Source organism: Puma concolor, chromosome B3 (assembly GCF_028749965.1).
Source record: "Puma concolor isolate L17-30 chromosome B3, mPumCon1.1.hap2, whole genome shotgun sequence".
NCBI lineage: Eukaryota > Metazoa > Chordata > Mammalia > Carnivora > Felidae > Puma > Puma concolor.
In genome coordinates this window covers 136,553,743-136,574,462 of record NC_141672.1, presented here as the reverse complement: position 1 = coordinate 136,574,462, position 20,720 = coordinate 136,553,743, and the positions used below count along the sequence as shown (strand labels likewise).

The window sequence follows — 20,720 nt, the reverse complement described above, 5'->3', positions numbered from 1 at the left end:
TTTTCAAACCAGGAAAGAAATTGCAGTGATGGTACTCGTTAAGTTACATCATTGTCAAATCAGTAATTTTATTTTTTTTTTGATTGTTTACAAATGTTTATTTATTTCGAGAGAGCGAGAGCAAGCCCGGGAGGGGAAGAAAGAGAGAGAGCGGGAGAGAGAGAATCCCAAATGGGCTCTATGTTATCAGCACGGAGCCCGATGTGGGGCTTGATCTCACAAACGCTGAGATCATGACCTGAGCCGAAATCAAGGTTCGGATGCTTAACCGGCCGAGCCACCAAGGCGCCCCTCATATCAGTAATTTTCAGACAGTGGTTCTCAAACTGTGGTCTCTGGAACAGTGCGTCAGTATCACATGGAAACTTGAAAGAAATGCAAAGCCCTGGAGTGCCTGGGTGGCTCAGTGGGTTAAGCGACCCACATCGGCTCAGGTCATGATCTCACGGTTCATGAGTTCAAGCCCCGAGTCAGGTTCTCTGCTGTCAGCTCAGAGCCAGAGAGCCCGCCATCTCTACCCCCTCCCCCCCCCGCCGCTCATGTTTGTGCTCTGTGTGTGTGCGTCCGTGTGTCTCAAAAAATAAATAATATAAACATTTAAAAAAAGAAGAAGAAATGCAAAGCCTTATGTCCCTCGTCAGACCTACTGAAGCAGAAACTCTGAGGGCAGGGCTCAGCAATGTGGTTTAACCAGCTCTCCAGGTGACCACGCACACTTATATTATGCTGGTTTGTTCACAACCTCACACGTGATTTCAATGGGCCCCTCAAATCTCATACAGCCTGAGACTGATAGCGTATTCGTCAGTAAAACAGGGCAACCCCTGGGATACGCCAGTTAGCTGACATACGTTTCATATAATGCTGTGTGCAAGGGTCACATTAAATCACAACCATATTTGGTCGACGTGTAACTAAAGACAGTCCTGATAATCACATAGGGGCAAGTATGGTAAGCCAAAACAGCCCTGAAATGATTAAGTCATTAAGAGCGAACCTGTTTGCCGGTTATAAAGCCTAGTTACTAAAACATCAGGAAAGAGGAGAGAAGGCAAGATATCACCAACACGTCCCAGTAAGGCTGTTTTCATTCCAGGGACGGAGAAGGGAACGCACTTGAGGTTGGGCCTAGGCAAGACAATTAAGAAAGCATATTTGGGGCATCAGACTTTGAGAAGCCTTGCCCGATTGCTTGCTTTCTTGCTGTGCAGAAAGGCTAGAGCTGGATCCCCAAGTCCCTACAATGCTTCCCAGATGCCCTCTGCTGCCTCTGTGGGCGACACTCCATAGCCCTCTGTGATTAGAAGTAGCAGACGGAATCTCATCCGGACCAAATGAAGCCCAGGGACATATGCCCTATTCCTGGGGTGAACATATGATTACTGTGTCCAATTTTAATGGCTCTTGTGTAGCTATAGCTTCTGCTATAGTTTCAAAACTATCCCACCTTTGGGGCACCTGGCTGGCTCAGTCCATACAGCATACAACTCTTGACCTCAGAGTTGTAAGTTCAAGCCCCATGTTGAGTGTGGAGCCTACTAAAATAAAATAAAATAAAATAAAATAAAATAAAATAAAATAGTCCAGTTTTTACAATAAACTATCTGATCACTATAACTATTACTCAAGTGTTCTCTCCTTCTCCCCCTCCTCCTCCTCCCCCTCCTCTTTCTCTCTCTCTCAGTCTGGCTTCCTTCCTCATTCCCTCTCTCTACCCTCCTCCCCTTCTTCCTCTGTTCATATTTCCCGCCATCTCTAAAAAAATGTAACAGACCTCCTCACGTTCTTGGAATCCAGCTGCAGAGACCATGGAGTATTGCACAACTGATCCCAGCACTCCAGGGGTGTAACTAGATGTGGTGTGGTCGGACCCATTGGAATTATGCAGTTCCCAACCTGCACAGATATATGCGATGATGTCCTACAGGGAGACCTTAGTGTGAGAGCTTAAACTGCAGCCTGGATCCATCTGTCCAGTCCCTGAATCTCCAGATGATTTGCTTCCCCCAAGCTGATAAAATCTGGGGCTATGCAATGACTTGGAATTCTTGGAATTGGAATTTTATATGCAAAACCGATCAGGACCATGCCACATATTCATTTCCCACTTCTCCTCACACTTGGCTTGTTCCATCACTCAATCTAATTTTGACCTCTAACCTTTGGACTAAAGATCTAGTTGACCTTTGACATCTCCATCGTCTGCAAGGTACGGTCTCTGTTTTTCACCTCCTTGTTCCATGTTCCAATCTGCATATCATCTGTCTTCTCCATCTCCAGGTGGTTTCCTACAAAATAAATGGAGAACAGAACATGATGACCCTAGGAAATCAACCAATCCAGAGACCATTCTCTGCCCCCAGGAGACCAGATATGCCCATACTTCCTGGTCTTGGAAAAGGTCATCTCAACTCAATTTCTCTGGTATAATCTATCCTAGCTTAGGTTCCTTTAGCACGTCCCTGGAACAGATATGGCTACTGTGCAGATCACAGAACAGAGGATCTCCAAGAACAATTTTAGTCACTAAAAAACTTAGAGCACAGGACATCCAAATACTCCAGATGGCTCAGTGGAGAGAACCCCGAGATAGGAGTTGTGGGCTCTGGGGAGAGTATATAAAGATGCACTTCTGAAGAGCAGCTCGGTAACCCCCAACCCAGGAGCTCTGCCTTACAGTCCCCCACTGGGGCTTCATACCAGCCTCCGGAGAGAGGTTAGGACACACAGTGCTCTATAGGCATAGGATGAACTCTTCTGGGAAGTCCATGGGGAATGTGCCCAGTGGTTTACCCAGGACTCACGCTGGGCATGCCCCTCTCTAGCAGGAGGGCATTTCCCTGCTGCATTGCGTGCAACCTTGTTAGGAATATTGGCTTGTGTCTCTGCTTATCCTCTACGGTCTTCCCATAAAGCAAGAGTCTAGGATGCACTTCCAAAATGGCAGACCCTCTACTTTCACTCTGCTTAACTTGAAGTTACTAGACATCCTACAGAACTGACTCATCCTCGCCTCTCTCACAACCCTCACTGAAGACCCTTCTGCCAAGATCACCTCTTGACTGGCAAGTCAAAGTATGACTTTCCATTTATACTGTCCTTATTTTGTTGGGTTCGATTTTATTTCTTCGATTTTTTAAAATTATGTACTCTATTTACTATATTTAGTAATAATATATTTATTATAATGTATTTGTTATTTACCCAGGCATAGATCAGTAATTATCAGTGGATACAGAACAATGCCAACACTCTGAAGAATACCCTCCTTTTGCCTCTTTGTGTTCAGACTCTCTCCCCACCTTTAACCGTCAGCAACCACCGATCAGATTGCCGTTCTTATATCTTTCACTTTTCCAGAATGTCCTATACATGAAATCATGCAATATGTAATATTTTAAGACTACGGCCTTTCCCTCGGCACAGTGGTTCTCCATCAGGGCACTTGGCCATGTCTACAGACATTTTTAGTTGTACTAAGTTGGAAAGGTAGAGGGGTACTGCCTCCTCTGCATTGGGGTGGCCTTTCCAGGGATGTGGTTAAGTAGCCCCACAACAAATTATACAGCCCCCCAAAAAAGTCAAGAGCCATGATTTTGAAAAACCTTGACGTAGCACAATTCTCTTAAAATTTATGTGTAGTATCACATGTGTCAATAGTTCATTCTTTTTCAGGGCTGAGAAGTATGCCACTGTGTGGACATAATACAGATTGCTTATCCTTTCACCTTCTGAAAGACATGTGGATTGTTTCCACGTATGGGCAGCTTTGACTAATGCTGCTACGCATATTCACGGATAGGTTGTTTTTTTAAGTTTTTATTCAAACTCTAGCTCATTAACATACATGGATAGTGTTTGATTTAACGTAAGTTTCACTTTTCTAGCATGCATACCGAGAAGTGGGATGTCAGGGTCACATGGTCCCCTACCTTAACTTTGGAGAAATTGACCGAGGTTTTCTGGAGCGGTTACATTTCCACCAGTCATGCTTGTACGTTCCTTCTGCTCTGCCTTCTCAATAGCGATTTGACCATACTTTGATTTATGCCAGGATTTGACCCTGCAGATTAAGAAATAGAACGTTATTGGGGTGCCTGAGTGGCTCAGTTGGTTAAATATCGGACTCTTGATTTCAGCTCAGGTCATGATCTCATGGGATCACGGGATCTTGTGGGATGGAGCCCTGAGTTGGGCTCCATGCTGAGAGTTGAGCCTGCTTAAGATTCTCTCTCTCTCTCTCTCTCTCTCTCTTTCTCTTTCTCTCTCTCTCTCTCTGAAAAAAAAAAAAAAGGAAATAGAACATTACCAGCATCCCAGATCCCTTCCCATTACCACCCACCACCCACTCAAAGGTAAACACCATTCTAGCCTCCAACAGCAGAGGTTCAATTTCAATGCTTTGAACTTAATATAATTGAAATCATAAAATGCATACTCTTCAAGGTCTGGCTTTTCTCTCTCGATATTTTGTTTTTGATACTCATCCCTATTATTGTGTGTAGCTGTGATTGTTAACACTCTTGGTTACATAATACCTCCTTGTGTGATTTACTTCCTATTCTGGATGAATGTTTGCTTTTCTTTTGACTGAGGTTTAATTTATATTCAATAAAATGTATCAATTTTAAGTGTGCAGTTCAACAGTTTATAGAAAACATATATACTCATGTGAACACCGACATTACGTAAATACAGGACATTTCAACACACCAAAAAGATTTCCTCATTCCCCTTGGTACCCGCTCTGGCACCCCCACATCCATCCACTTCTGTCATAATTGCTTGCTCTTTTCCAGAGTGTCATGGAAATATAGAGTATGTAATCTTTTTTATCTGACTTCTCTGACCCAGCATAACATTTTTGAAGTTCATCTACCCTGTTGTATGTATCAGTAACTCGGTGCTATTTTGTGGTCAAAGCATACTCCAATTATACACTTTTTTTTTTTTATTTACTTGCTGTTGGACATCTGTGATACTCCAGGCTTGGGTTATTTTAAGTAACGTCGCTATGAAAAACCACATACAACTATTTACGTGGACACCCATTTTTATTTTCTTAGGTAAAACAGTAGGTATTCTACAAATTACTGGGAAAGGAGTTGGAATCTCCAACCAGTTATAGACAATGCCTGGTTTCTCCTTTCAGTTCTATAAGGCTTTACCTCACTTATTTTGAAGCTCTCTGTTAGGTACTTACACATTTAAGATTATTATGGGGTGTCTGGGTGGCTCAGTCAGGCAAGTATCCAACTTCAGCTCAGGTCACGATCTCATGGTTTGTGAGTTTGAGCCCTGCGTCGGCCTCTGTGATGACAGCTCAGAGCCTGGAACCTGGTTCGGATTTTGTGTCTCCCTCTCTCTCTCTCTCTGCCCCTCTCCCACTCAGCTCTGTCTCTCTGTCTCTCTCTCTCTTTCTCTCTCTCTCTCTCTCAAAAATAAATAAGCATTAATTTTAAAAAAAAGATCATTATGTTCTCTTGATATCTTGGCCCCTTTATCATTATGTAATGGTTTTCTTTATTCCCGGTCATAATCTTTTCCTGAAGTCTTTATCTGAATTTATACAGTCCCTTCAACTTTATTTTTATCCCACTGTCATTCATTGTATTTAAATTCAGCATATATTCACAAACATTAGCTACAGCAGTGGGAACTACAGCCCATCCTATAAGCTCTCCTATCATAATGCTTTTCTTTTTCCCTTTCCAACATCTTTAAGAAGCTGTAACAAGATGGACTGAAATTCCTATGATGTAAGTGGATCAGACCTGTGTAAGGAGTGGACTCTATGAACACGTCCACACTCCACGCAGGTCCCCATAATTCTCTTTTATTATTTATGTGCCCCACCCCCCACCGCCACCGCCAGCTTTGTTACCCTTTTGTCTCTAAGAACCAATTTTTGTGGGGCGCCTGGGTGGCGCAGTCGGTTAAGCGTCCGACTTCAGCCGGGTCACGATCTCGCGGTCCGTGAGTTCGCGCCCCACGTCGGGCTCTGGGCTGATGGCTCGGAGCCTGGAGCCTGGTTCCGATTCTGTGTCTCCCTCTCTCTCTTGCCCCTCCCCCGTTCATTCTCTGTCTCTCTCTGTCCCAAAAATAAATAAAAAACGTTGAAAAAAAAATTTTTTTTTTTTTAAAAAAGAACCCATTCTTGCAATTCTCTTGATGAGACTGCCTTCAGACTGCCAGATCCCCTTTGTGCAATAAGCGGAGAGCCAAAAGTGCCTGGTAGTTTGCATCCCCAAAGCAGCCCTTAGCTAAAAACTGATTAACGTAGGAATTTGGAAGCCCAGTTCCCTTTCTACAACCTGTAATAATCTCCACGGCATAATTTCCACTCCCGGGCATCCCTGCAAGAGTAAGCTGAGGCTGGAAGTTTGCCTGAAAAATACCCTTGCTTGATTTCTTTCCCTTCTGCTTTCTTTACATTTTTACTCCTGGGAGCACTAAATCAGGGGTGTCTTTCAGCCAGTTTATGCCAGTTAAGAGCAACTCATGTAAGCCAAATGTTAAATTTTCAGGAATTTTGTCGGCTGGTTTGGAAACACAAATATACTAAAAAATCTAGAAGGCTACACATATGTCCAGGGCTCAGAAAAGAAATGAGAAGACAAGCTTTCAGCTCTGGCTGGTCGACAGGCTCCATGCAAGCAGGAAGTGAAAGCTAAAGTAGGATTGTAGGGGCGCCTGGGTGGCGCAGTCGGTTAAGCGTCCGACTTCAGCCAGGTCACGATCTCGCGGTCCGTGAGTTCGAGCCCCGCGTCGGGCTCTGGGCTGATGGCTCGGAGCCTGGAGCCTGTTTCCGATTCTGTGTCTCCCTCTCTCTCTGCCCCTCCCCCGTTCATGCTCTGTCTCTCTCTGTCCCAAAAATAAATAAACGTTGAAAAAAAAATAAAAAATAAAAAATAAAAAAATAAAGTAGGATTGTAAATGGCCTGGCTTAGCACTGTGAAGGGTGACCTAATACAAAGAAAATCTACAAAGACCAAGATAGTATTGCTTTTATTTATTTGGACCAGCAAGGAAAAATATTCTTAGAACTGTCCCTGACAAAACTTGGATATGGTACTTGCTAGGACAGACCTACGGAGATAAAGGACGCCGTAAAGTGTAAAAACATATACAAAAAGGCAATCCTAGAAGAGGAGAGAGAGAAATAGAAAGCATATTTGAATAAATAATCTCCCTAAATTTCCCCAGTATAATGAGTGGCATGAGTCCACACATCCAAAAATCTCAATAAACTCTAAGTAGGATAGGCTGAAAGAGACCCACACTGAGACACATTATAATCACGCTGTCAAAAACGAAGACAGAGAGAATCTTGAAAGAAGTAGAATAGGCAAAATTCACCACGTACAAGGGACCTTCAAGACAATTAATAGCCAATGTCTCACTGACAACCATGGAAGTCAGGAGAATTGTAGCCACAGCAAAACCATTCTTCAAAAATGAAGGAGATATTGGGGCGCCTGGGTGGCTCAGTCAGTTAAGCGGCCGACTTCGGCTCAGGTCATGATCTCGCGGTCCGTGAGTTCGAGCCCCACGTCAGGCTCTGTGCTCACAGCTGAGAGCCTGGAGCCTGTTTCAGATTCTGTGTCTCCCTCTCTCTCTGACCCTCCCCCGTTCATGCTCTGTCTCTCTGTCTGAAAAATAAATAAACGTTAAAAAAAATTTTTTTTAAATGAAGGAGATATTAATACATTTTCAGACAAACTAAAGCTGAAGGAGTTCATCGTGTTTATAGATCTACCCTACAAGAAGGGTAATTCTTTAGTCTACAATCAAAGGATGCTAGAGAGTAAAATAAAGCCGTATGAAAAATCAAAAAACACAGGTAAAGGTAACTACACAGATAAACATAAAACCTAGTATTATATTTAACTTGTTACTTTTTTTAGGTTTATTTATTCATTTTGAGAGAGAGGAAGAGTGAGTGGGCGGAGCAGAGAGAGAAGGAGAGAAAGAGAAAGAGAGAGAGAGGAGGCGAGAGAGAGAGAGAGAGAGAGAGAGATTCCCAAGCAGGCTCTGCATTGCCAGTGCAGAGCCCGACATGGGGCTTGAACCCACCAACCATGAGAACTTGAGCCGAAATCAAGAGTCAGACGCTTAACTGACTGAGCCACCCAGGTGCCCCTAACTCGTTACTCATTTTTTATGTCTATGTTATTCAAATGGAACATGCATAAAACAATTATAAATCTATGTTAATGGGAACACAATGTATAGCAGTGTAATTTGTAAAAAAAAAAAAAATAACAATATAAGGGGGGCAGAGTTGCATAGGTGTAGAGTTTTTGTATATCACTTAAGTTGGTATTCATTCAAACTAGATTGTTTTAAACTTAAGATGTTAGTTGTAATACCTAGGGTAAGCGCTAAGAAAAGAACTGAAATATATACAGAAAAAGGAAATGAGAAAGAAATAAAAAAGACACAAGGGGGGGCGCCTGGGTGGCGCAGTCGGTTAAGCGTCCGACTTCAGCCAGGTCACGATCTCGCGGTCCGGGAGTTCGAGCCCCGCATCAGGCTCTGGGCTGATGGCTCAGAGCCTGGAGCCTGTTTCCGATTCTGTGTCTCCCTCTCTCTCTGCCCCTCCCCCGTTCATGCTCTGTCTCTCTCTGTCCCAAAAATAAATAAACGTTGAAAAAAAAAAATTAAAAAAAAAAAAAAAGACACAAGGGGAATAAATGAGTTAAACACAAAAGAAGGCAGTAATAGTGAAAATGAGGAACAAAAACGATATAAGACATATAGAAAGCAAATAGTAAAATGACAGAAATAAGTTCTTTCTTATCAGTAATTACTTTAAATGTACACAGATTGAACTCACCAATTAAAAGACAGATTGGCAGAAAGAATTGTAAAAAAACAAAAAAACAAAACACGTAATCTAACTGTTAAGTTGTCTATGAGAGACGCACATTAAGTTTAAAGTGAAATTATTTAGGGGCACCTGGGCGGCTCAGTCAGTTGGGCATCTGACTTCAGCTCAGGTCATGATCTTGCACTCTGTGGGTTCGAGCTCCATATTGGGCTGTCTGCCGACAGCTCAGAACTCGGAGCCTGCTTCGGATTCTGTATCTCCCTCTCTCTCTGCCTCTTCCCCACTCTCACAAATAAATAATAAATAAAACATTTTAAAAAATAAAGTGGAATTATTTCTGTTCCATGCAAAAAGCAAATAAAACCTGGGGTAGCTATATTGATATCGGACCAAATAGATTTTATAAAAAGTTATTACAAGAGACAAAGGACATCATGTACTGACAAAGGGTCATTCCATCAAGAATATACAATGATTATAAACGTACATACATCTTTCTACGGAGTCTCCAAATATATACAGGAACACTGAATCTTACAATCCATGAACACGAAGTATCTCTCCATTTGATTAGATACAGCTTTCTTTCATCAGAGCTTTGTATTTTTCCACATGTAGATCCTATACATATTTGTTCAGATTCATACCTAAGGATTTTAATTTTTGATGCTATTTTTAAATAATATTTATTTTAAAATTTAAATTCCAACTGTTCATTACTGACATATGGGAAACCAACTGACTTTTGTACATTAACCTTGTTTCATGTGACTTTGTTGTACTTGCTTATTATTTCCAAGACTTATTTGGTAAATTCCTTGGGATTTTCTACCTAAACTATTAGGTCATCTATGAAGAAAGACTGCATTTCTTCTTTCTCAATCTACATACCTTTTTATTTTTTTCTTGTCTCCTTACACTAGTTGAAACTGTTAGTACCGTGTGTAATAGGAATGGTGAAAAATGACTACGCTTGCATTAATTCCAAACTCAGGGCGAAAGCATTCAATTTTTTGCCATTTAATACAATGTTAGCTGCAGGGTTTTTGTAGACAGTATTCGTCAGGTTGATAAAATTGCCCCCTACTTCCCGTTTGCTTAGAGTTATTATCAAAAATAGGTAGGTGTTGGATTTTATCAAATACCCTTTCTGCATCAATTGAAATGATCATGGTTTTTCTTCTTTAGGTTGTTGATATGATGGGTTACATTTATTCGTTTTTGATTATGAAATTAGCCTTTCTTACCTGAAATAAATCCCACCTGTTTGTGGTGTACAATTATTTTTATACATTGTTGGATGTGATTTGGTAACGATTAGTTTAGAATTTTGTATTCATATTCCTGAGAGTTATCAGTCTGTATTTTTCCTTTCTTCTAATATTCATCTGGTTTTATTATTAAAGTTCTTCCTTTTTTTCTTTCTCCCTCCTTTCTGTGCTTCCTTTCCTCCTTCCTTCCTTCCTTTCTTGCATTTCTGTTGGGGGAAGTTTTGTTTTGTTTTGTTTTGTTTTTTTAACCTATCGTCAAACTCACTGATCGTTTCCTCAGCTGAGTCCAGTCTACTAATGAGCATTTTAAAGGCATTCTACATTTCCTGTTTACAGTGCTTTTTTTTAATGTTTATTTATTTTTGAGAGAGAGCAAGTGAGCAGGGAGGGTCAGAGAGGGAGACAGAGAATCCCAAGCAGGCTCTGCACTGTCAACGCAGAGTCTGATATGAGATCATGACCTGAGTCAAAATCAAGAGTTGGATGCTTAACTGACTGAGCCACCAAGTGCCCCTGTTACAGTGGTTTTTATTTCCAGCATTTCCTTTTGACCTTTTTTGGAGTTTTAATCTCCCTGTTTACATTACTCATCTGTGCTTGCATATTGTCTACTTTTTGCACTAGAGCCCTTAACATATTAATTTGTTGCTTTAAATTTCACGTCTGTGAAAAAATAAAAATTAAAAAAAAAAGGGGGCGCCTGGGTGGCTCAGTCAGTTAAGCGTCCGACTTCAGCTCAGGTCATGATCTCACAGTTTGTGAGTTCGAGCCCCGCGTCGGGCTCTGTGCTGACAGCTTGGAGCCTGGAGCCTGCTTCGGATTCTGTGTCTCCCTCGCTCTCTGCCCCTCCCCCACTTGTGCTCTGTCTCTCTCTGTCTCTCAAAAATAAATTAAATGTAAAAAAAAATATTTAAATATCATGCCTGTGAATTCCAACTTCTATTGCGTATCTGAGTCTGATTTGGATACTTGCTTTTTTCTTTGGAGTCTATGCTTTTACATGCCTTTTGGCATGTCTTGTGATTTTTTGTTGAAAGCATGACATTTATAGGAATAGAAACTGAGTTAAATAGGCTTTTAATGTGAGGATTTCTTTTAATCTGCTAGGAGTTGTGCTGTGTTTCATATCTGCTGTGGTTGTAGGTGCCAGAGGCTGTATATAGCTCTATAGCACTATAATTGTTTTCTTTCTTCCCTGTTGACTTTAGGTCTTTCCTATGGACTCCTTCTCATAGAGTGTATGTATCTAGTTGCTATTTCAGCTGTTACTCCATTTTTATACTGAATTTCTGTCAGTGTGGTAGCATGTGTGGGTGAAAAGCATTTTATAATCTTAGGAGTTCTTTTTAGTCTTTTAGTGGACCTGTTTCTCTAGACTGTGATGGTCACAGGTGTTTCTTCTGAGGTATAGTTTCTCCTTTCCCTTTCACATCGCTTTGATGAGACAGAAAGGCAAGTGGGGGTTGAAAGGAGAATGACCGTTTTCTCCATCTAAGTTGAGGCAAGACTCTGATCAAGTTTTTTCCACCCCCTGGAAGGCAGCGCTTTGTTATGGAGCCCTCTCTGGGAATATTTCCCAATAATTAATCTTCTCCTTTCCTTTTCAGAGTCACACAAGGGAATTTTGTGACTTTTAACCGTGAGAGTCAGGTAGAGTTCCTGGAGGTAAACTTTAGAGTTTCCCCCCAAGATTGCAACAGCCAGGAGTTTTTCCCACTCACACGAGTCCACACTCAGCCTCCTGGGTATTCCTACCAGTTTATGACTGCTCTGCTCCAGGTAAGTACACCTCAGCTGTGACTCTCTGTATTGGCTTTTCTCCCCAGTTTTGGAACGGCAGTTTGTCCTTTGATCTCTGTTCTCTGAGAAGCCCAAGAAAAGTCAATGGTTTGGGGTTTGTTCAGCTTTTTCTGTTGTGAGGATGAGAGTGACTTCTTTCACACTCTTTATATGTCAGAGCTGAACCAGAATTAATGTTTTTATTTTCATTCAGTTCAAAAGACTTTCTAAAACCCCTTTAATTTTCCCTTTGCTCTATAGTTTTTAGAGAAGAGTATAGTTTCACTACCAAATATGTGGGGCCTCTTCAGGTTTTGTCCTATAATTGATCTAATTAAACTCTATTGTGATTAATAACATACTTTGCACATCTTGAACACTTTCAAATATATTGATACTTGTTTATGGCACAGAATATGGTATATCTTGGTCAATGGCCCATGTGCATTTGAAAAGAATGTGAATTCTGCTATTTTTTTGGTTGGGTTATTTTATTTTTTTTTAATTTTTTTTTTTTAATTTTTTTTCAACGTTTTTTATTTATTTTTGGGACAGAGAGAGACAGAGCATGAACGGGGGAGGGGCAGAGAGAGAGGGAGACACAGAATCGGAAACAGTCTCCAGGCTCCGAGCCATCAGCCCAGAGCCTGACGCGGGGCTCGAACTCACGGACCGCGAGATCGTGACCCGGCTGAAGTCGGACGCTTAACCGACTGCGCCACCCAGGTGCCCCATTGGTTGGGTTATTTTATAAATTAGGTCAGTTAAATCAGGTTAGTTGATAATATTGTTCAAGTCTTCTATGGCATTACTGATTTTCTATCTACTTGTCCAATCAAGTAGAGAGAGACTAATTATGGAATTGTCTATTTCTCCTTGCAGTTCTATCAGTTCTTGCTTTATGTATTTTGAAGCTCCATTAGTAACTGCATAAGTATTTAGGATTGTTATACCTTCTTGATGAATTGGCTTCTTTATTATTACAAAATAACTTCTATTTCTGGTAATATTTTTGAATATTACCAGATATCTGCTTTGTCTTATATTAATACACCTATTTCAGTATTATCTTGAATAGGGTTAGCATGGGGTATCTTTTCCTTCACTTTAACCTATTTGTGCCTTTATAATTATAGTAGGTTTCTTATAAAAAGCATATCGTTGGGTCTCGCTTTACTTTTCCAATCTGACAATTTCTGATCTCTAATTGAGGTATTTACACATTTTACCTGTAATACAATTATTGATACGATGGGCAGAAGACTGCCACCTGCTATTTGTTTCTAATTGTCCTGGTTATTATTCCTTTTTCTCTTTTCTTTCTCTTGAATTAAGTGAATACTTTTATCTCCTTTTTTGGCTGTATAGACTCCAACTCTTTGTTTTGTTATTTTAGCGGTTATTTTACGATTTATAATCTACAGTTTTAATAAGTTTAATTTTTAAGTAATCTCTACCCCCACATGGGGCTCAAACTCACGACCCTGAGATCAAGAGAAACATGCTCTACTGCCTGAGCCAGCCATGCACCCCTATAGTACACATTTCTAGTTAACCACAGTCTTACATCAAGTGATTACACGCATTTATGTATAGTGTCAGAAGCTATCAGTGGTACTCTTCCATTTTCTTCCTCTTAGCCTTCTTGGTATTGTTTATATACATTGTGACTCTACATGCCATCAACATCCCTACTACATTGTTTAAGCGGTCTACTACCTTTTAGAAAATAAAACATTTTGAAAGCCCTGTGCGTTTACACTTCCTGTCTCAGTCAATGCAGCCTGACATAATCAAGTACAATAGACTGGGTGACTTACAAACAATAGAAATGATTTCTCACAGCCTGGAGGCTGGCAGTCTGAGACCAGGGTGCCAGCATGGTCAGGTTCTGGAAAGAACCCTCTTCTGGGCTGCAGACAGCTGACTTCTCTTTTCTCTTCACATAGCAGAAAAAGAGAAAGCTACTTCTCCACCTATTCTTAAAAAGGCACTAATGCCATTGTCAAGAGTTCCGTCCTTATGACTTAATCATCACCCAAAGGCCCCACCTCCAAATAGCATCACCCTGGGGATTAGATATTAACATGTGCATTTTGGGAGGGACGCAAACATTCAATCTGTATCATTCAGGTGATATTTCTGATGTGCTTGATTTTCATAAATTGACACTTCCTCCTATTTTTCCCCTTCTGCCTGATGAATGTCCTTTAACATTTCTTATAGTACAGGTATTCTTGTGATAAAAATTTCAAATTTTGTATTTCTGGAAAATTCTTGTTTACATTTGATGTCTCCGTTATATTTCTATTGCAAAGTGTCCTGTTAGATACGTGTTACATTTTTTTCCTTATTTTTTTACCTTTATTTTTCTTTCAATCTCTCAATATTGATAGTTTGCACTGACCTGTTTTCCAGTTTACTAATCATCTGTTCTGCTGTGTCTAATCTTTTTTTAGACCCATACATTAAATTTTTATTGCCAGATATAACTGATTTTTCAGTTCTAGAATTTTAGCTTACAGACTCCTATTCCCTGATGAAATTTCCCATCTTTCCTTCATTTTAAAGAGCATTTTGATCATAAGGTATTTTAAATCAGTTATTAGATCTTCTGAGGGTCTGTTCCCATGATTTTTATAAAATATAAATATCTTTTGGTTATTTGGTCGTGTGTTTTAATTCTCCTAGTAATTCTTAGTGGATATCTGACATTGTCAATGACACAGTACAGAGGCTCTGGATGATGTTATCTTCCTCCAGCAAGAGATTTTCTTTTGGGGGGCAGATCAAGCCTGCAGATCACCATAATCTAATTGCTGTTTGATTTTAGAGTTTGAGGTTGGTATATTTCAGTGTTGAGATTCTTCCTGAACCATAGTTCACCTTCTAAAGAATGGTCTTTATTCCAAGGGTCTGGCCTTTATTCGTACTTCATGGTCCTTTGGGAATCTCCACTGAAAGTCTGGGCTGTATTCTAATTTGTCAGGAATTGAACTCCAACCATAGTCTCCACGGCAACATGCAGCTGCTGAAATTTTTGCTGTTCTATTTGGTTTCCCAGATACTGTAGCCTGTTGGCTTTTTGGACTATTGCTCTGACACATCTACCATAGGAATTAACCAAGGACTCCATAGGAATTAGAGATTTGGGGACTTCTCTATATTTCCCTATTCTCTGGGATCTCAACCAATGTGGCAGTGTGGAATTCTGACTACTGTATCTCTACTCCAACAAAACAACGACTTTCTGCTTGGTTTATGTTTTGTCTATAGAAAATTGGAAAATGTCTTCATGAAAAAAGCCAGGATCAATGGGGAGGCTTCTGTGTGCTTCTCTCTTCCCAAGGATCACGGTCATCCAAGTCTCACCTTTGTTAGTTTCTCTTCACTGAGCACCAAGACTCCCTTCCCTACGTAGTTGTCAGTGGGAGGTTTTGTTCTATTTAATCTAATTCACTTGTCTCAGACCCAGAAGCCTGCGAACCTCATTATGTTACACCTGGTGATTTGAAGTATCCTGAACCGGAAACTCTTTCTCTTAAATTCTAGTCTGCCATATTTCTTCCAAAAGTCCTAGGTTTGTCATGAACCATGATAGCTTAAGATAACCATGTATAAAAATGAATGTACAATCATCTTTTCTTTTCAAATTCCACAACTATATTTAATCTCCACTGCCAAGTGCTTGATCTATTCGGTGACTTAGGATCACACGTGTTTCCATGTAATAACCTACAGTTTCTAGGAAGTCAGAAGAAGGACAACAGAGTGTCATGTGACACAGTGAAACCTATGAGGTTAGAGTCAAATAGGACCAATGCTATAGCCATTTGCACTTTCTTAGCTAAAATTTTCTCATTTGTGGGGATGCCTGGCTGGCTTATTTGGTAGAGCACATGACTCTTGATCTCAGTGTCCTGAGTTCAAGCCCCATACTGAAAGTAGAACTTACTTAAAAAAATAATAGTAAAATAAAATAAAATGTCCTTACTTGTAAAACTTTTAGTTAACTTTTCCTACCCACAGTTTCCTCATTTGTAAAATGAAAATAATAACTACTCTCTCTGTGTTGTTGTCATTGTTCATGCACTAAAATGTTTATAGTAGCATTGCCTGTTGGGGCAAAAATGTTTAAAACAGAGTAAAGGCAAATTTTTTTTTTTTAATTTTTTTTTTCAACGTTTATTTATTTTTGGGACAGAGAGAGACAGAGCATGAACGGGGGAGGGGCAGAGAGAGAGGGAGACACAGAATCGGAAACAGGCTCCAGGCTCTGAGCCATCAGCCCAGAGCCCGATGCGGGGCTCGAACTCCCGGACCGCGAGATCGTGACCTGGCTGAAGTCGGACGCTTAACCGACTGCGCCACCCAGGCGCCCCAATTTTTTAATTTTAAAATTCTAACACCCTTTCCAAAGGTCATGGTTTAATAAATTATGGTGTATCCACACCATGAACCAGTGTGTAGCCATTAAAAAGAGGAGCTTTATGACACCTGGGTGACTCAGTCACTTGGGCTTTCAAGTCTGAATCTCGGCTCAGATCATGATCTCACAGTGTGTGAGTTCGAGCCCCACATTGGGCTCTGTGCTGATGGCATGGAGCCTGCTTGGGATTCTCTCTCTCGCTCCGTCTCTGCCCCCCTCCCTTGTGCACTCATGTGCTCTCTTGCTTTCTTTCTCTCTCTCAAAATGAATGAATGAATGAATGAATGAATGAATAAATAAAGAGTAGCTATGCCACTTGACTTTGAGGGCTTATTTTGAGATACCACATGGGAAAAGAAAGATACAGACATGTGAATATAATCTTTAAATATGTAAATATGGGTACACATATCTATATATTCCTTTGAGGAAAACCACTGACAGGCATAGATTCCCTGGGTAGGGAAAGTGGGAAGAGGAAGAAGGGTTGACCCAGGAGAAAGAGAAAACAAGGCAAAATGGGCAAACAAAAGCTTATCCCAAGAAATGTATGTGTGCAATGATTGCTTTTACATATTTTCATACAATTTTACTTCTATTTGTTTATAGAAGTAAATTAATTTTTAAGTGCTGGCTTTTCAATTTTAGGTTTAAAGTATTAATTTGGTATAAATGAATATATGTTCTTTTGGGGCGCCTGGGTGGCGCAGTCGGTTAAGCGTCCGACTTCAGCCAGGTCATGATCTCGCGGTCCGGGAGTTCGAGCCCCGCGTCAGGCTCTGGGCTGATGGCTCAGAGCCTGGAGCCTGTTTCCGATTCTGTGTCTCCCTCTCTCTCTGCCCCTCCCCCGTTCATGCTCTGACTCTCTGTCGCAAAAATAAATAAATGTTGAAAAAAAAAATTAAAAAAAAAAATAAATAAAAAATAAATGAATATACATTCTTTAATAAAACACCTGTTATGAAAGGCGGTTAGAGATGGAGTAGATCCTTAACTTAAAGATCTTCCAAGGGCTAATTATCACATTTACTCACAAAACAATCTAGATGCCTGTGCCAAGATGTACTTCTAGGCCTAGTAGATGTACTGACAGAATCTGCCTCCTAGTTCTGATATTTGTAATGTTAATTTTGGTTCTAAGCTCCTCTATGCGCATTTTCATAATACAAAGGCTAATAATTCAGGCCAACTATCTCTCTCTCTTTTTTTTAAGTTTATTTAATTATCTTGAGAGTGAGAGCACAAGTTGGGGAGGGATAGAGAGAGGGAGAGAGAGAGAGAATCCCAAGCAGTCTCTGCACTGTCAACACAGAGCCCGACGTGGGGCTCAAACTCACCAACCCTGATGAGATCATGACCTGAGCCAAAGTCAGAGGCTTAACTGACTGAGCCATCCAGGAGCCCCAGGCCAACTATCTCCTTAGGACGCATTCCCTCTTTGTATAATTTATTCCTGCTTCCGGATAAAAGGTTGGCAAAACAATTTCCAAGAGTGAACGTTCAGCGTGTGGACATAGGTATAAATTTAGTTGAAGCATTAAATTGCACTTCTATTAAATTGTACGAACGTGCCGTCACTTGACCCGATCTTTCTAGTTCTTTTCCCACCCCCACAATGTTTTTCGAGTTTCAAATAGTGGCTTAGATGGATAACATTGACAAAAGAACGTACACGTCACTGAACTTTTAGGATTTCTAGATTCCAAGTCAGTCAACAGTTTTATGCAGGTGTGAGTTGGGAACAAAATTCATGCCCTAGAAGCCAGGCTCGCAGCCCGATCCTGCCAGCCTTGCGGGAAGACACAGCTAATCCATACTACATTTATTTGTGCTATTTATAAATGTCAGTAGGGACCGAAGTCCATGCTGAGATTTGCTAAATGGCATTTGACCTTTTGAGCTTAAGCGAATTGCTAAAGATTTGGTATTATGTGCCAAAGGGCTAAAGATGTGTGACAGAATGATATGTGAGCTCTTAAGGAAACCGATTAATCACAATTGTTAACAATTACCCAACACGCACTATGCATCGGTTGCTCTTGATTAAAAAGCCTTGTGTATAAAAATGTACTTAATCCGCAAAGCCTTCCCAGGAAGCAGGAATCATTATCTTTCTTATTCTATAGATGGGGACACCAAGGCACTGGGAAATCAGATAAGTTACTAAATTAGATAAATTACCACCGGGAGAATCCAGAACTAAGATTGACCAGAGTGATTTGAGCTCCACGTGGCATCCTCTCACTATCGTGTGTCTACTTAAACCCAGATCGCCCAGAATATGCGCTCATCTCTTCTGTTCAGAAATTAGGTCCCCATTTTCTTGCCCAGCGGCCAGCACGTGGAGCTTCTCAGCTTCCATGGTAACAGGTCAAGGACTCAAGGATGAGATACATATTTGAAGGTCCATGTGTTGTGGTAGGACTGGTTTTGTCATTGCCTGGCTTCCATTAAGAAAGCTCCCTCAAGTGAGAGCTTGAGGCCGGGTTGGGGTCACACAATGAAGGGCGACAAGGGAGCAGGTGGAAGAGGAATGTGTGGGGGTGAGGGGTGCCGCACTTTGCTCTCACCTCCTGGCGGATCAGGGACAAAAGAGAAATAAGGAAGAGCCTCTGGGAATTTGAACATCTCAACAGTGAGAGAGACGGACACACTGTGTCCAGACAGAGTATGAGAACGGAAGTCTCTGAGATACTAGGAGGGCCCCTGGGAAAGTTGGGGGGAAAAATGAAGTGGCAAATGGGGCTTAACACATAGGCAGCAGCATGGACTCTAGAAGGCTCACCTCAACACCCGATAGATCTTGTTCGGATCGCTTGGCTCAGAATGGATTCCGAGAATATCTTTCCATGGAACTTCATCGGTGACGGCAAGGAGGTATTCTCCTTGTGAGAAATGCCGGCGACAGGAACACAGTGATTCTCTTCTCTCTGCTCCTTCTCTCGGAAGGAGAATAGAGGAAAAGCTTCAGATGGAATTTGGAGCCAGATGGAGATTGATTTAATTAATAATCCTGAAGTAACCCAAATCACTACCTGTAATCGAGAAAATTTAGAATGTGACCAAAGAAGCTATCCAAATCACCATGGTAACCCCAAATAAACTTAGCCATAGTGTCTCCCTTACTGTATTAATATCTCTCATTTCTCTCCCACCTTTCCTACTGCGAGGCTTCTTACGTATAGCTCCTATGTTCTTCTTTTTTTTTTTTGTAATTTTTTAATGTTTGTTTTTGAGAGAGAGAGAGAGAGAGAGAGAGAGAGAGAGCATGAATGGGGGAGGAAGACACAGAAATCAAAGCAGGCTCCGGGATCTGAGCTGTCAGCACAGAGCCCAAGAAGGGGCTAGAACCCATGAACCACGAGGTCATGACCTGATCCAAAGTCGGAGGCTTAACTGATGGAGTCACCCAGACACCCTGTTCTTTTAACTTTTTATTTATTTATTTTTTTTAAACGTTTATTTATTTTTGAGACAGAGAGAGACAGAGCTTGAACAGGGGAGGGGCAGAGAGAGAGGGAGACACAGAACCGGAAGCAGGCTCCAGGCTCTGAGCCATCAGCCCAGAGCCCGATGTGGGGCTCGAACTCACGGAACGTGAGATCGTGACCTGAGCTGAAGTCGGACGCTTAACCGACTGAGCCACCCAAGCGCCCCTCTTTTAACTTTTTAAAACAAATTGCGGAACTCAGATGATTTTAGCTATATTTACCACAGAATTCGGAAAGACTTCAATAAGGTCCCTTTTCAGCACTACATTCTTGGAGTCTGAGAGATTTTTTAGCAGTGAGTGTGTGCCTGTCTGTGTGTACAGGTGGAAATGGGGGAGGGTCATAAAATCTATTGCTTTGAGAAATTTCCTCTGATTATATGAACTATATGAAATAGTTTTCAACCTTAAAGCTAGGAAAAAATTATCTTAGAAACCAATAAACTTTTTCTTAATAGTCAATAGTTTAAAATATGTGAAATATTTAACATTAAGTAATAAGAGGTCCTCGGTCAACAAAAATTGAAGCGGGGCAGGGGGGCAATGTTCTAGGCACTATTGGACACTAACACTCTTGGAAAATGTCTGTAACACATTACATTCTACAAGGTGCTGATAGTGTTTTGATTTGAATAGTTGATTGCTCAGGAACGAGCCGACCAAACAATGTCACAGGCTATAAACCACAGTTCCTAAAAACATCAATTGCACTAAGGAGAGCTAATGAACTGTTTTGTTCAATGATCCATCCTGTTTCTTGCCAATTCGTAGATCTTTGCGACCAGATACCATTCAGGGTTCGCCTGGCCTCAGCCAGACGCTTAGGAGTAAATTAATATGTCGTAGACTGAATCCTTAACAGTGATGGATTTACTGATAGAGACTTCAGCCAATACCTAATTTTCTTCTTTTTTTTTA

At 41.0% G+C, this 20,720-nt stretch overlaps 1 long non-coding RNA gene across 1 annotated transcript; it reads right to left on the bottom strand.

Annotated features, from left to right (window-relative positions):
- Positions 1-1,731: 1,731 nt before the first annotated feature.
- On the bottom strand, positions 1,732-19,328 carry LOC147580405 (uncharacterized). The gene is made up of 3 exons (XR_015251941.1): positions 19,098-19,328; positions 3,897-4,063; positions 1,732-2,288 (listed from the first exon to the last, which is right to left on the bottom strand). It is a non-coding gene; the product is annotated as an uncharacterized LOC147580405 (long non-coding RNA).
- Positions 19,329-20,720: the final 1,392 nt, after the last annotated feature.